The sequence below is a fragment of the Talpa europaea genome, assembly GCF_964194135.1.
Source record: "Talpa europaea genome assembly, chromosome: 8".
Lineage (NCBI taxonomy): Eukaryota > Metazoa > Chordata > Mammalia > Eulipotyphla > Talpidae > Talpa > Talpa europaea.
In genome coordinates this window covers 58,558,382-58,573,658 of record NC_140075.1, presented here as the reverse complement: position 1 = coordinate 58,573,658, position 15,277 = coordinate 58,558,382, and positions in this window count along the sequence as shown.

Genomic DNA, 15,277 nt, shown 5'->3' with positions numbered 1-15,277 from the left:
GAAGGGTAACTTAACCACAAAAGCCAACTGAGCAATAGAATAGATAATGCCAATCACCATGCAATCCACTACAATGAAAATGCACATTGTGAATTTATGACGGTCAGGTAGGGGAGGGGTTTACATATGGCCACATATCTGACCAAGGCCATGGTGATGAGCAGCTCCATCTCCATACTACCAATAAGGTGGAAGAAGAATATTTCAATAATGCAGCCACTAAAGGAGATGACTTTATGTTTTCTGAAAAGATCATAAATCATCTTGACAGAAACAACAGAGCAGGCTCCGAGGTCAAAGAGAGGTTGACCAACAGAAACTACATAGGGGAGTGTAAGTGAGGGTCAAAAGTCACAGCAAGCACAATGAGGGAGTTTCCCATCATGCTTGCCACATAAAAGAATGGAAGAGATCACTAAGAGAAGTTGATCTCCCAGGATTGGTGAGTCCCAGCAGTACACTCTGACACCGAAGTGATTCTCTCCATCTGCTGATTTATCAGCTGGTATGTTTCCAGAAAAAAGGAAAATAAAAGGGCCTCCCTGGTGGCGCAGCGGTTGAGCGCTGGGTTGCGAAACTGCCCGCAGCCTCTGTGGTGCCAGTTCGATCCCCGGCTGCTCCCCAGTCACCGGAGGAGGGTCCCACATGGTGCACAGACCTTTCCTGCCACACCCGCTGCTCCCCTCAGCAGTGTACTTCGGTCCTTCTGCCTGCTCTGCTCCCCGCTCTGGCTCTGGTGAATTCTCTCACCCTCCCGCGCTTCTGACTGTACCCAGTGCTTGTATAAATAAATAAATAAATCTTAAAAAAAAAATGAATTGAAGGCAGAAGTATAAAAAAAAGAAATTAAATTGAAAGAATTAAAAAAATAAATATGTTAACAATGTTCTGTATTATAGTGATTAATTATTCAACTACATTCACACTGTGTATACTGTAGACCACGCAGTTACTCTTTCCATCACTACTAGACAGTAATTATTTTACTATTACCTAAAGCAATGGAATCATATCCGCATCAATATCCCCTTGACATCTATGATTATTCATCTATAACAGAGAATGAAGCAACTATGACAGCATTGTAGACTCTGAGTCATACACAGTGTTATAAACCAATGTTACTTGAGTTAAAAAATCAGAAAGGAAAGTATAGTAGGTGTGCAGACAAGGATTGGGATGGAAGTATAATAGTGCAACTCCAGAAAAACAAGAGATAGGAATGGTATGCCCAACAACTAACTGATTCTATTTGAAATTTTTCATAGAACAATTCTCTAGTCTTTCAGTTTGTCACGTTTTAACTTTACCTAATCTCAGGCACATAGTTATGTCTCTTGTAGTCATTCTTCCACCTTTAAATATAATCACATTTGCAACTACACAAAGTCCAGAATACAGGTGAGAATAAGAGCACCTGGTAAAGAGTTCAGAAGTAGCTCAAAGAAATGAGAGGACCAAGGCCAGGATATAATAGACGTTATATCTATTTACATGGATCCGCCAAAGTATAAGTAGGAGTAACTAATAGGATGGTTAGCAACCAGGATATAGTCAATATATTCAAAGCAGGGAACAGGGAATTGTTAAGGGAAGTCAAGGTAATTAAGGAACCTAATTCAATTCATCTGTCCAGATTATCCAATCTCTGAGATTTGTGAACCTTGTTTGTAACTATTGTAGTCCTAAGTTTCTAGAGTTTGCTGCTGATAAAAAAATATAGATATACACTAAAGTCATAGTTGTCAGAGAACCATTGACATGCTACTGTCCCTTCAACTCCATTAACAACTTGTACTCCTTTTCTCCTCTGTCTACTTCAAACCTCCGAGTATTTGGGTTCCAATGCCAAACCTGAGTGATCCCTGATCTAAATTCTGGATAGCTACATGACTCTTTCTAGTCATCACCCACTTCTGCAGGAAATACACTACTACTACACCGAAGATATATTTCCATTTCTGGTGGTACAAACACTTCCTTGTCTCATGCCCTCAAACTCTCAAAGTACTAAAATAGCCTCTAAAAAGGGAGTATGTAAAAAAGAGGAGGTTTGGGCATAAACAGTAAGGGCTTGTAAAATAAAGGAATACGAATGCACAAAAAGCCTTATTTAGACTTGTAACTAAAAGGAAAGGACAGAAAAGAGCAATTGTTCCAACAACCAGAGTAGTAGGAAATGCCATAGTTATTACCTTCCAGGCATCATGATATAATTAATAGTTACATGCCATGCTATACTTGAAGTCAAGGAAGAAAATATACTTTTACACCATATTTTAAAAGCACTCAAAGTACTTAGCAATATTTTAGTACTTTGAAATACTTAGTGATTGAGTTTAGATCTGGAAAATTATGCATTGCCTGTATCACCCATATTACTAAGTGCTTTCATATTTGCTTTCTTTATAATTACCTGTTTTGTGGTTATATCCAATAATAAGATGATTTTCATTTGTAAATAAGGAATGTAAGCTCTACCAAAGTTAGTAACAGACACAAAAACAGAGTTACTTATCTTAGACCAAATCAAGCCTTCTGATTCCAAATCCAGTGTTATTTTGATGAAATCATGCAACTAGGACTATTTGTTCATGATACAAAATATTATTCCAAATAGGAACTTTAAGCATGAATTCCAAAATAATGTACATCTTAAAATTTCCCAATGTTATGTATAAATTATATCTCAATGAATTTGTTTACTCAGGAGAATAATCCATCTCCACTTATAAATATTTAAGGCAAACATAAATTAACTTACCCAAGATTTCACAGTAAAAGAGTTAATTAAATACATATTATTGCTACAACCTAAGAGAAAAGGGGAGAGTTGGTTGCTTAGAAATAAGGAAAAGAAGCAAAACTCACCAAGGTTCTTTTGCCTATATAGTCTCCTTTTAAAAAGTCCTCTTTCTGTGATAACAAGAAACAAGGGAGAAAAGAAGATGTGAGAAACAGCTGTTACTTTGATGTGCTACAGAGTGATCAAAAAGGAAAACTAAGGGAAAGGTATAGGTTATTTCTGAGATCCAACTGGTGCGGAAAAGAAAGCAGCTAAAATCAAACAGCAGAGAGGAAGTCAAGATTATAGGTAGATAACATAGTGATGAAGCAGAGAAAGCAAAAATTAGAAAAGACAAATAATTTCTGTAACATAGGAAAAGAGATTTGGGGGGAGTAAGGGTAGGAAAACAGGCAATATGGTATATGTAAAAATTTGTAGGGTGCCAGAAATCTATACAGAGTAAAAAGGTAGTTTCCAGAAACTGTGGGTAACATGAACTTGGATAAAACTGGTTTTTGTTAGTCCACTCAGGAATACCCAGGAACTAAACACTTAGATTTTTATATTTGCACATTTCTTCTTTTCACAGCATCTTTCCAACTACCAACCCTTAGGACAAGTAGTTATATAGAAGATTTTGAGAGAGGAGACTGATTATTTGTACTAGAAATTGATCTAAGTGCCGCATTAGAGTTCTGGGATTCTCAGAATGAGATCATCTGGTCAAAGGAATGGGAATAGTCTCAGAAGAGTCTCAGGGAGATAGAAACTAGCTGTATGTTTTCTTTGAAAAAATAAAGATTCATCTTTTTTTTTTTAAGATTTATTTTTTTATTTATTTATACAAGAGCTGGGGTAGAGGCCAGAGTGCGGGAGAATGAGAAAATTCACCAGAGACAGAGTGGGGAGCAGAATTAGCAGATGGACCAAAAGCACCGCTAGGGGAGCAGCAGGGCGACAGGAGAGGTCTGCCGCCCATATGGGAACCTCCCTGGCCAGCCGGGAATCGAACCCACGCTGGAGAGGATGTGGACGGCTTCACAGCGCTGTGCTCAACCCGCTGCGCCACCAGGGAGGCCACATCATTTTATTGTTTAAACACTTATTTTATGATATGACTGCTGGAAGCGTTAATGATGGGAGAAATAATGTTTTCTAATTTTAAATTTAAAAAGTCCAAAAATTCCTGAAGAACACTTGTAGAACAGAAATAGGAACACAGCTGAGTCTTTCTTTATGTATCAAGGTACAAAAAATAATTAAAAGTAGCAAATATGAGTGAATATAAAAGACTGAGAATAAGAAGGATAAGAATACATGAACTACAAACAAAATAGAAGAGACATAGAATGGAAATAGAAATGGAGATGAAGAGATGTATGCAAAAAAAACTTTCCTCCTGGAGAAAAATAAAAGACACCAACCAAAAAACATACATGCCCCAAAACAGTTGAGTGGATTATGAAGATGTAGAATATAAGGAAGACAATCCAACTATTAAAAAAATAGAAAATTTATTGCCATTCATTGTCTGGAGCCGCATGGAGCATGCGCCGTGTTGCGCATGCTCGCAAGTTAGGCTTCGGTTTCTGTTTCGCCTTCGGAGAAACCACTGCGTTTCCGAAAAATCATGTGGGACTGAGAGGTACGAGGGGAGGAGCGAGGGGGGATAAGAAGGGAACCACGGGAGAGACTGGAGAGACTGCGTGGAGGAGAAGGAGAGAGACTGCATAGAGGAGAAGGAGAGAGACTGCGTAGAGGATGAGGCGAGGAGACCTCGAGAGGGAGACTGTGGAAAGGATACTGTGTAGAGACTTTGAGAGAGGATACTGAGAGGTACTGAGAGAGGAGCATAGAGAAGGCCAGGGAAGGTAGTAGGACAGGGAAAGGAAAAAACATGTAAAAGTAGGAAAAGGAAAAAGGTAAAATAAAGAAGCATACTCTAGCGTCAATTTGTCAAGCCCCTCATTTCAATCCTCAGCCCTTCTCTTTTCGTGCCTCCGAATCCCGCGGGTCGGGACAGGTGGCGCCCAGCGCGGGGCACGAAAAAGAACGAAGGAACCACTGAAGGACCAGCTGTGGTGAGCCGGCAAGTAAAGTAAAGTAAGGTAAGGTAGCTGGGATCATGGGCAATTCAATGTCCAAGGGGCAGTTAGTTATTTCCCTGGAAGCTCTCCTAAAAGAGTTTGGGGTTCCTCTCAGTAGAAAAATTCTTAAAGGATTTGTAGAGACCCTTAGTATCACTAGTAAATGGTTTCTGGAGCAGGATCAGGTCGATAGTGACAATTGGAATAAGGTGAAAGGAGATATTGTCTTGCATCAGCAATTATATGGCCTTGAGTCTCTTCCTGGCACTACTTTGACGGTCTGGAGAGTGGTGGGAGATGCTCTTAATGCCGGTGGCACTGTTGCCACTCAGTTAGCCACTGAGGCCGTCAGGACAGCGAGACAAATGGAGGAAGAAGATAGAAGTTCCATTAAGAGTTCTACATCGGTAAGTGCCCCTTCCTCTACTCAAAAAATAACAACAGCCCCTTCTCCAGATGATTCTACCCATGAGTCGGGAGGAGAGGAGGAACAGGATGAGAAAGGTCTCAGTTGTTATAAGCCAAGGAAGCGTAAAAGGAGATGGAAAACACCTGGGGAGCCACCTCCTGCGCCACCTCCAAGAACACTCCCCCAGGGACCGTTTGACTACAGCTCTCTTTACCCTTAATTTTTTGACCCTAGATACTCAGGGGCGGTCAGCTGCTGATCGGCACTGGTCGCCAGACCCTTGGCAGGTCACGATGCTGCAAGCAAGATGGAAGGACCCAGTTAATAATGAGTGGCAACCACCCGCACCAGTATTAATACAGCTGCCAGGCAGCATTTGTCTTTTCCCACAGGATGCAGAAGCACCCCAATGGGTTCCTGCTCGATTGGTTCGGTTTGTCAATATACCTGACCCTGCTAACATTGATGACACAAGCGTCCCAGATGTTAGTACGATGGGCGATTGTGCATCAGCTGCTGTTTTTGCTCCTCATTGATCATCATGATTCCACTTTTCCACAAGTATTTGCCACTAATCTTACTATTGGTCTGGCTTCCAAGCCATTGGATAGTGCCCCGTTGGGCCAGGGTGAGGTGAAATTATTTAATGGCATTTATTCTGTAAACATTAGTTCTACCATTGAATAATTTGTTAGTATTCAGAATAATAGATTATAGAGTTTGTCTGCTGCTGTCTGTCTGTCCCCTCCTTTCTTTTTTGTCCTCCCCAATAATGCAGGAGATGTCACTGGGTTGAGCTGTTCAGTGGAGACTTGCCCCCTCTCTGCCTCCTGGGCCCGGAGTGTGGAGAGAGCGATGATCGTTGTCTACCTTCTATTTTAGTCATGCCCGTGGATGTTTCTGCACACCTTTCCCCTGTTCTACCTAGGAGGAGATGTGATTTTAGCATCACTGCAGCTATTGTTGCCGTTTCAATAGCAGAGGCCGCAGCTGCGGCTGCTGCCGCCGTTGCTGTCACTTAATCTGCTGTAAATACGGACACTATGGACAATTTAGCTGCCGGTGTTGCTTCTGCGTTGTCAACACAGTAATATATGAATGGACATTTGCAGAATGGACTTTTTATGCTTAGTCAGCAGTTAGCTCATGTAAGAAGAGATAGACACACTTTTGTTAACCACTCACATGCATTGTAACTTTTTGTACAATTTTATTTGTGTAATTCCTATTATGGTGAAAAATATGTTTATGGAAGAAAATAGGTTAAATAGTGTAATCAGAGGACCTTAGAACCACCAGCTCCTGAACCTGACCTCTCAACTGGCGAGACAGCTCATAACTGTTAACAACACTCGGGTTACCCTGTTTCGAGTGAGGGTCTCATTGCCTGGTTTGGAGGACTCCTCCCAGAGTTGCTGTTTGTGCATTCGGCATATGGTTTCTCCGTCGGCTACGGAAGCAAAACAAAAAACGGCTATTGTGGTCAGGCAAGTACTTGGCGCCATGGTACTTGACCAGGACTCCCCAGTGGCATCCGGATGGGTCAACTTAGCCCTAGAGAACCTGTGAGCCAAAGACGGGCAAGAGCGTAGCCCGTCCAGACCAACCTAAGACAGCGGTCCAGACCAAGTGCGCCGGATTAGCAAAGATGGGTAAGGCTGGTTACGGGATATGCCAACCTAAGACAGGCCAGGTATCTCATTTAAAAGAAAAAAGGGGGAGATGTCCGGAGCCGCATGGAGCATGCGCCGTGTTGCGCATGCTCGCAAGTTAGGTTTCGGTTTCTGTTTCGCCTTCTGAGAAACCACTGCACTTCCGGAAAATCACGTGGGACTGGGAGGTACGAGGAGAGGAGCGAGGGGGGATAGAAGGGAACCACGGGAGAGACTGGAGAGACTGCGTAGAGGAGAAGGAGAGAGACTGCGTAGAGGAGAAGGAGAGAGACTGCGTAGAGGATGAGGCGAGGAGACCTCGAGAAGGAGACTGTGGAAAGGATACTGTGTAGAGACTTTGAGAGAGGATACTGAGAGGTACTGAGAGAGGAGCATAGAGAAGGCCAGGGAAGGTAGTAGGACAGGGAAAGGAAAAAACATGTAAAAGTAGGAAAAGGAAAAAGGAAAAATAAAGAAGCAAACGATAGCGTCAATTTGTCAAGCCCCTCATTTCAATCCTCAGCCCTTCTCTTTTCGTGCCTCTGAATCCCGCGGGTTGGGACACATGACCTCTATGACTATTCATTTATAACAAGAGAATGAAGCAACTATGAAAGCATTGTAGACTTTGAGTCATACACAATGTTATAAACAAATGTTACCTCAATAAAAAAAAAATCAGAAAGGAAAACACAGTAGGTATGCAGACAAGGATTGGGATGGAAGTATAATAGCACAAATTAAGAAAAACAAGAGGTAATATGTGCCATTCTCACTGGTGTGAGATGGTATTCCATTGTAGTTTTGATTTGCATTTCCCTGATTGCAAGTGATGTTGAACATTTTTTCATGTGCCTGTTGGCAAGGATGTGGAGAAAAAGGAACTCTCCTGCACTGCTGGTGGGAGTGCAAACTGGTCCAACCACTATGGAGAGCTGTGTGGAGATTCCTCAACCTACTAAAGATAGAGCTTCCATATGATCCAGCAATTCCACTCCTAGGTATTTACCCAAAGGACACAGAAACATTAATTCCAAAGGGTACCTGCACCCCTATGTTTATAGCAGCACTGTTTACAATAGCTAAGCTTTGGAAACAGCCCAAATGCCCAAAAATAGATGACTGGATCAAGAAGATGTGGTACATATACACCATGGAATATTACACAACATTCAAAAAAGATAAACACATGCAGTTTGCAGCAACATGGATAGAGCTGGAGGGGATCATGCTCAGCAAAATAAGCCAGAAAGAAAAGGAAAAATGCTGGATGGTCTCACTCATGGCAGGAATCTAGAAAACCTAAATAAGGGACCAGGAAAAAGAATAACTATAAGAAAGAAAATTAAAACCAACAAACAACTATGAACCAGAGACACACTATGGGGGGGGGGAAGAGATATTGGGGTCAAAATAAGCAGGCTGCAATTGTATGGGAAATATAAAAATTAAAAAAAAATAAAAAAATAAATCTTAAAAAAAAGGAAAGCAAGAGTTAGAGATCATATGCCACAGATCTCACTGATTCTATTTTAAATTGTTCATAGAACAACTCTTTAGTCATTCAGTTTGTCTCATATTTTAACTTGACCTTATCTCAGGCACACATGTGTCTCTTGCAGTCATTTTGCACCATAACTATAACCACTTTGCAATTACAAAGTCCAGAGTACAGGTGAGAATAAGAGCATCTGGTAAAGAGTTAAGAAGTAGTTCAACGAAATGACTGGACCAAGGCCAGGATATAATAGGCATTTATGTCACAGGGTATTTACATGGATCCACCAAAGTATAAGTAGAGTAACTAATAGGATGTTTATCAACCAGAACCTGGTCAATATATTCAAAGAAGGGAACAGGGAATTGTTACAGGAAATCAAGGTAATTAAGGAATCTAATTCAATTCATCTGTCTAGGTTATCTAATCTCTGAGGTAGGTGAACCTTGGTTATAACTACTGTAGTCCTAAGTTTCTAGAGTGTGCTGGTGATGAAAAAATATATACACTAAAATCATAGTTGTTACAGACCATTGACATGCTACTAACCCCTTCAATTCCCTTAACCACTCCTACTCCTTTTCTCTTCCCTACTTCAAACCTCCCAAGTATCTGGGTTCCAATGCCAAGCCTGAATGTTCCCTAACTCAAATCCTAGATAGCTACATCAATCTTTCTAGTCATCACCCTCTTCTGCAGGGAATACACTGCTACTACACAGAAGATCTATTTTGATTGGTCCAAGTACTTCCCTGTCTCAAGCCATCAAATCTCACGGTACTAAAATGTGCTGCTAAAAAGCAAAACTGGAAAAAGAAGAGGTTGGAGCATAAACATTAAGAGCTTGTAAAGTAGGAGCATGAATGCACAAAAAGACTTATTTAGACTTGGAACTGAAAGGATAGAAAGGAGCAATTGTTCCAACAGTAGCCAATATAGTAGGAAATGCCCATAATAACTACCTTCCAGGCTTCATGACATAATTGATAGTCATATCTTATGCTATTCCTGAAGTCAAGGAAGAAAACATAGACTTTCCCACCATACTTTGAAAGTACTCAGTGAAAGCACCTCATGATATTTTAGTATTCTAAAATACTTAGTGATGGAATTTAGATCTGGAAAACTATACATTGCCTTTACCACTCCTATTACTAAGTACTTTCATGTTTGACTTCTTTATAATTACCTGTTTTGTGGTTATGTCCAATAGTAAGCTGATTTTCATTTTTAAATGAGGAATCTAAGGTCCCGAGAAGTTAACAACAAACATCAAAACAGAGTTAATTTCCTTAGACAAAATCAGGCCTTCTGATTCCAAATCCAGTGCTGTTTTCATGACATCATGCAAGTGTGACTATTTGCTAATGATTCAAAACAATTATTCCAAATAGGAACTTTAAGCATAATTCCAAAATATGGTACACCTTAAAATTACCCAATGTTATGTATCAATTATATCTCAATAAATCTGTGGGGAAAAAAGAATGGATAATCCATACCTCACACATAAACATCTAACACAAAAATAAATTAACAAGTCCAATATTTCATAGTAAAAGACTGAAACACAAATTGTTGCTTCAACCTCAGGGAAAGGGGGAGAGTCAGTTGCTGAGAAGAATGGAAAAGAAGCAAAACTCACCAAGGTTCTTTTGCCCTTAAAAGATGCAGCAAAGTAAGGGGACAATTTATTCTTAAGCAGGTATAATAATCAACACACAAGAAAGATTTCACCTAAAAACAAAAATTGGAAGTCATCCCAATTTTGAAGTCACAGAAAGGAACACCTGCTTAAAGGATATCATATAAAAACATAAAAGAAAACTAATGGAGGGATGGTCCATGGGCATGACTGTTCATCACTATAATTATATTACTATTACTACCATTTTTACATATAGTCTACCTCTAAAAGGTCCTGTTTCTGTGCACATAACAAGAAACAAGGAAAAAAAGACGTGAGGAACAGCTGTTTCATTCATATACTACAGAGTGATCAAAAAGGAAAACTAAGGAAATGGTATAGGTTATGGCTGAGATCCAATTGGTATTGAAAAGAAAGCAGCTAAAATCAAACAGCAGAGAGGAAGCTGAGATTGCAGGGAGGGAAGAAATGGTGATGAAGCAGAGAAAGAAAAATCAGAAATGACAATTTCTATAACATAGGAAAAGAGATTTTGGGGGAGTAAGGGTGGGAAAACAAGGCAATATGGTATGTGTAGAAATTCTGGAGGGTGCCAGAAATCAATACAGAGTTAAAAGGTAATGTCTCCAAAAACTGTGAAATCTTATTGAAGTGGGTAACATGAACTTGGATAAAAACTAGCTGGAGTAGGGCCTACCCGGTGGCGCAGCGGTTGAGCGCTGGGTTGCGAAGCTGCCCGCGGCCTCTGTGGCACCAGTTCGATCCCTGGCTGCTCCCCGGCCACCAGAGGAGGGTCCCACATGGCGCGCAGAACTCTCCTGCCACCCGCTGTTCCCCTCAGCAGTGTACTTCGGTCCTTCTGCCTGCTCTGCTCCCCGCTCTGGCTCTGGTGAATTCTCTCACCCTCCCGCGCTTCTGACTGTACCCAGTGCATGTATAAACAAACAAACAAATAAATAAACAAAAACATGCCTCTACAAAAAAAAAAAATTAAAAAAAAAAAAACTAGCTGGAGTATTTTTGTTACTCCAGTCAGAAATACCCAGGAACTAAACACTTGGATTTTTTTTAATAATAAATTTTATTTTTATATTCCCCATACAATTGTAACCCCCCATTCTGACCCCAATCCTTCCCCCCCCCGCCCCCCACTCCCCAAAAACTGTCTCTGGTTCATAGTTTTTTGTTGATTTTGATTTTCACTTTCTTATAGTTATTTATTTTCTTGGTCCCTTATTTAAGTTTTCTAGATTCCTGCTATCAGTGAGACCATCCGGTATTTTTCTTTTTGTTTCTGGCTTATTTCGCTAAGCATGATCCCTTCCAGAACCATCCATGTTGCTGCAAATTGCATGTGTTTATCTTTTTTGAATGCTGAGTAATATTCCATGGTATATATATACCACATCTTCTTGATGCAGTCATCTATTTTTGGGCATTTGGGCTGTTTCCAAAGCTTAGCTATTGTAAATAGTGCTGCTATAAACATAGGGGTGCAGGTGTTCTTTGGAATTGATGTTTCTGTGTCCTTTGGGTAAATACCTAGGAGTGGAATTGCTGGATCATATGGAAGCTCTATATTTCTGGAAGGTCCAGAAATCTCCACACAGCTCTCCATAGTGGTTGGACCAGTTTGCACTCCCACCAACAGTGCAGGAGAGTTCCTTTTTCTCCACACCTTCACCAACATTTGTTGTTGCTAGTTTTTTTAATATGTGCCATTCTCAGTGGTGTAAGATGGTATCTCATGGTAGTTTTGATTTGTATTTCCCTGATGACAAGTGATGTTGAACATTTTTTCATATGCTTTTTGGCCATTTGCATTTCCTCTTCAGAGAAGTTTCTTTTTAGCTCTTCTGCCCATTTTTTCACTGGATTATTTTCTTTGTTGTTGTTGAGTCTCATCAGCTCTTTGCAGATTAATTTTTTTTCTTTTTAAAACAGAGATATATGTAAAATATTTATGATGTTTAGCATTAAACCAGAATAATTATATACCTGACATAGTTTTTTTTTTTAATTATCTATATCAAATAGAAAAAATAGATCTTTAGCTGGTCTATTTCAGCAAATTTAATATAGCTGATCCTGCTTTTCTTCAGTCCCATTTGCTTGTAGAATCATTTCCTATCATTTACATTGAATCAGTGTTTACCTCTGGAGCTCAGTTGGGTCACCTAGTGATAATGGACCATTGAATTTTGGTTTATGATCCAAATTGAGACACTGCATCTTGACTGGTAACTTCAGTCCATTTACAATTGGGTGATTATTGATAATGAATATTTTCCACACCCATTTTGCCTAGTTTTGTGGTCTATTACCTCGGACAATTGTTGTGGATATTCCTCTATTCAATTTATTTTATTTTTTTAAAAGATTTATTTATTTATACAAGAACAGGGGTACAGGCTAGATTGCATGGGAGGGTGAGAGGATTCACCAGAGAAAGAGCCGGGAACAGAACAGGCAGACTGACGAAATACACTGCTGAGGGGAGCAGAGTGCGAGACAGGAGAGGTCTGCTGCGCCATGTGGGTTTTTCCCCACTGGCCAGGATTGAACCTACACTGCAGAGGCTGCAGGCAGCTTTTCAGTGTGGCACTCAACAGCCTGTGCCACCAGGGAGGCCCTTTCTTCAATTTATAAAGAAGAGATTTTCCCAACATTTCTTGTGGGGGTAGTCTTGAGCTTCCAAACTCCTTCAGTTTCTCTTTTCCAGGAAACCCTTGGTATCTCCTTTATATCTGAAACAGCAAGTATCTTCTTAGCTGGCAGTTTTTAGCTTTGATCATTTTGAATACACCATTCCATTATCTTCTTGCTTGTAGGCTTCTTCTGCTAAGATTGATGTAAGCTTGATGGGAGTACCTTTATAGGTTACCTACTTTTTTTTTTAAAGATTTACTTATACAAGAACCAGGGTACAGGCCAGATGCTTGGGAAGGGTGAGAGGATTCACCAGAGACAGAGCAGGGAACAGAACAGGCAGACTGATGAAATACACTGCTGAGGGGAGAAGCAGGCGAGACAGGAGAGGTCTGCTGGGCCATGTGGGACCCTCGTCAGCCAGCTGGAATCGAACCGGCTCTGCAGAAGCCTTGGACAGCTTCACAGCACTGTGCTCAACTCCTAAGTCACCAGGGGAGGCCCATGTTACCTACTTTTTTTCCCTAGTCACCTTCAATATATTGTCTTTGTCTAGAAAATTTCACTACTACATGTCTTGGTGTATGTCTCACTACATTTCAATAGCATGGTGTCTTTTTAGCTTCGGGGCCTTATATATTTAGTTCTTTACTCAGATTTAGGAATTTTTCCTCTATTCTTTTTTTTTTTTAAAAAGCATTTTGTTGTTGTTGTTGTTGTTTTTATTTTATTTTTATTATTTTTGTAGAACTGGGGCATAGGCCAGAAGTGCATGGAGGAGTGAGAAGATTAAGCAGAGACAGAGTGGGGAGCAGAACAGCCAGAATTACTAAAATACACTGTTAAGTGGAGCAACAGGCAAGAAAGGAAGATCAGTTTCACCCCATGTGGGTTATCTCCCTGGCTGGGGAGCTAATGATTCTCTCGCTCCTCCCCATCTGTGACATCCATTATTCTTATGTTGTCTTTAATAATGGAATCATATTTCTTTATGCATTTGTATTTTTTTTTTGTATTTGCCTCTTCTTTTACATGAGTGATTACATACTATAGGCTTCATGGTCACTGATCTAATCCTCAATTTCATCTAATTTCATTCCTTTTTGTATAATTATTTATCTCATCTATTGAACTTTTTAAACCCTTAGTCTTTCATTTTCTTATTTAAACCTTCAATATCTATTTTGCACTCATCAGTTATATTTTTCAAGTTATTGACTTGTATTGTTCTCAAATTGATTATTTTCTTTGATTAATTTTTCTGAGTTCTCATGTATAACTTTGACTCATTTTTTTTTCAATTTCTAAAATCTCTCTGATTTTATTCTTATGGAAATTTTTAATTCTATCTGATGGGAAGATAAAAAATATTTCACACCTTTGTTGTTACATTCTGCTTTTCTCTTTTCTGATGTCATAGTCCCTTGAGGTATCATGGTGCCACCTGTTTTAGTTTTCTATGTGCCCACTTAGAGTAATTTATTTTTTTAGTATCTGTTGTAATAACATAGAGAGATGTACCACTTACTTTTCTAGCAGGTAGATCTGGGTTTTAAGTTTTTTGACCTTTGCTAACTTCTGTTGTAAATACTGAAATCTGTTATGGGGTAGGGCATGGAGGGTTATAACTGATGATGTGAATGTGTTAGTGGCTGGGGAGGGCTGGTTTTTGTTTGTGGCACCACTGATACCCCCTCCTTTCTGGGGTTGCAGACCTGAGACTCTGTAATCCATATATCCTCAGTGCACTATTTCATAAAATCAATAACAGTACCAAGGAGAGTGAGAAAGGGAGTGCAATTCAGAGAAAAATTTCTGATCTCCTTAGAGGGGTCTGGCTGTCTTCAGGTGTGCCATAGGACCCATTTCTAAACCTCTCTGTATTTTTATTTCCTCACATATAGCATGGGCTTGGAAGAGAAACCACTCTCAGAATAGAACAGAAGTCACCTTCTGCTTAGAGAAGGCTCACACACATAATAATAAGTTCTTTTCTATCAATATTATAGCCACCAAAAAATATTTACTGTGAGCTCTGCATTTTAATTTATTTGCAAGATGAATTCTGATCCCTGTTCCAAAGGAAATGATTAAGGTATCAGAAAAGGGTATCTTCAGACACACATATACATCCATACACACTAGATTTCAGAAAGTGAATTTATTATGTAATGATTACATCGCCTTAATGACTTTATTCAGATTCAGGTCAGATTATAACACTAAAATGGAAAAAAAAAAGGGTTTCAGAAAAATAAGAAAAATAAACTATAAGTGACACGGTTGCTTATATATGATAAATTCATTAATCCACTTAACACATTTGAGAAAAGTAATATCCTGCAAATGTTTTACTATTTTTACCAAGTAATAGAGGTGTATATTTGAGAACATTCACAAATATATTTTTATGCAATGCATTCTTATTTCTCTAATAAAAAAAAAACAAAAGACTAGCAACTATAGCATGAAACAATAAATATTGCATCTCACATTTAAAATCTAAAATAGTCATATTTGAGGGGATGTGGGAAAAAGGGGGATGT